A 2478-nucleotide genomic window follows, 5' to 3' on the forward strand; every position below is an offset into this window, starting at 1 on the left:
GGGTTGGCTGTGCGAGGTGGAAACCCTAGTCGCCTCTCGTGTCGCCCGAGCGGACGACACGGGGGCTGCGGCGCGGGGGGGGGGGGTATGTAAAATTTTAGAAGGAAATACCTGAAGATGCGGCCCTGTGCAGAAATAACAAATACATGGACTTTGTAATGAATAGTACAATGTGTGCAAAAGAAACACATTTGTCTTTTCTACAGCCCTCATTTCAACATATTTCGTCCTAAAAATTTACACACATACATGCCTCCTTGTATCTCTGTATTTTTTTAAAAAAATCATAGTGTAAAAAATGAATTTTGTTGAATTTTGATTTTTTATTTTTGCAAAACCCGGCCTCCGTTAAGGCCGAGTTCCGAAAGAAATTTTCGCTACAACACTATAGTCCCAAGTTTCAAAGAGGCCACATTTAATTGGGGTCTTCAATTGGAATTGGGTCACCCGATTATGGGCGAGTCAATAATTTTTTTATGCTTTCTCACTCAATGCTATTATACTATACAGTATACTTTCTAATTTTCCACAAAATTAATTGAGCTATTTAATTCAGAATTGATCACTTGATTTTGACTCGGTATATAATTTCTCAAGGAGCTCGGCTATTCAATTCTTTTAATTCACCATGTTTCTCAATTTTGAAGCTCTTTTATTCGATTACGTATTCAATTTAAGATTTGCTTGATCATTTTGTCCGGGATAATAATTTTCCAAATCAGACGGCGTATAAAAATATATCAATCCCGTGCACTTTCCCACCACCTAAAAAAAGGAAATGTCACCATGTGATACTATAGCACAAATATGTTACATGCAATCATCAACACGGAAATTTTCCCACATAAAGATAGGTTGCTAGCGGATAGCACAGAACCACAACACAACAGCCACCAAATCACCACATTATAAATAAGAATAAAATACACTCCATCATCTCTTCCTCCCGGCAAACTAAATATTGCATCTGTTCAAGAAATAAAGCTTATTAGTTTTTTAGAAAGTCGAATTTCTATAACATTTACCAAGTTCAGAGCAAAAAATGTCGACATCCACAATATTAAGCAGAAAATCAAAATTCATTTCATGATGAACCTAATCGTACCGATTTGATATTTATGGATTTTGATATATTTCTCTACAAATTGGATCAAACTTTAAAATTTTTACTTTTCAAAAAAGTAATACACCTTATATTTTGAAACAGGGTGAGTATTTTCAAAGAAACTTAACAACACCAACGACGCAGCAAAGCGCACCCAACTCTTCTAGTATACTCTATACCTACTAATAAAGGGGCTAATGCTTATGCCCATATGTCGATATAATGTTTTTGCGATAAGAGCAACTTTAACAGATCAAGTAAAAATCTTCTCATAAAAGAGGTTTTACGGGATGACCGTATAATTTACCGGGAATTGTCAGACAACAACTTTTCTCAGACCAGGTAAACCTCTTTTAATAAACTTAGTTTTATTTTATTTTATTTTAAATAATAGCCTAGGGCCCGCATGTCATTGACATTTATCACGGTGGACTGTCATAGCGGTAGCGCGGCAAAGCGGTGGCCCGATGTTGAGGCGGCGGTGCGACAGAAAAGGGGCAGCCATGCGAGCGCGGTGGCACGGGCGCAGAGATCCATGGCGGCGGCGGTGGAGGGGAATGGGGGCGACAGCGCATGGCCATGGCGGAGATGGCTCACGGAATAAATACATTTCCACAAATTTCATCGATTCCATTAGAATTGTCTAAAATGAAGACTACATATGCCGACATATATTTCTTTTCAAAATTGCTAAAACCTTTTGTTGCCGAACCAAAATCCATGGTAGAGAGCATCTTGCACTCATATTGTCTCACATAAAAAGAAGCAAGTTAAAGAACAATATCACTCGCTCAACAAAGGAATTGTGTTTACCGCAGTAATACATATTTCTCATAAGTATCTCCAATGTGGAATGCAAATAGCTTATCATTCATTGACAAAGTCAATGATGTGGTGAGAAAGCGAGACTTGTAGTAAAAAGGGTTCACGCAGAGACGATATATCAATTATGAGGTAACATACCCTCTTGGTATGAGTGGAATTATGTTCCAATACTAAATATCATTGGTAATAAAATAATAAGAATATTCATGCAGTTGACGGAGGTAATGGCTACATACTCATAAAAGTCACTCATTTCAGAAATCTATATTGGAGTCCCCGAAGGGCTTACAGTTCCAAATCCAAAAACAAAATCACAACATGTATTGTTTAAACCTTCAGAAGTCAATCTATGGCTCAAAAATAGTGGTAAATCATATGGTACTACTGAAAAAACGAGTTGCTTCTTCAAAAGGATTACTCAAAGGATGATGATTGTTTATGTGTTAATAAGGGAGTCCCAAATTTGCTTTCCTTATATCACTTAGTGTATATTGATGATGTCATCATCAATGTTTATACAAGGCCTAAACATAGACAAAATCATCTCA

Source organism: Triticum dicoccoides, chromosome 3B (genome assembly GCF_002162155.2).
Source record: "Triticum dicoccoides isolate Atlit2015 ecotype Zavitan chromosome 3B, WEW_v2.0, whole genome shotgun sequence".
Lineage (NCBI taxonomy): Eukaryota > Viridiplantae > Streptophyta > Magnoliopsida > Poales > Poaceae > Triticum > Triticum dicoccoides.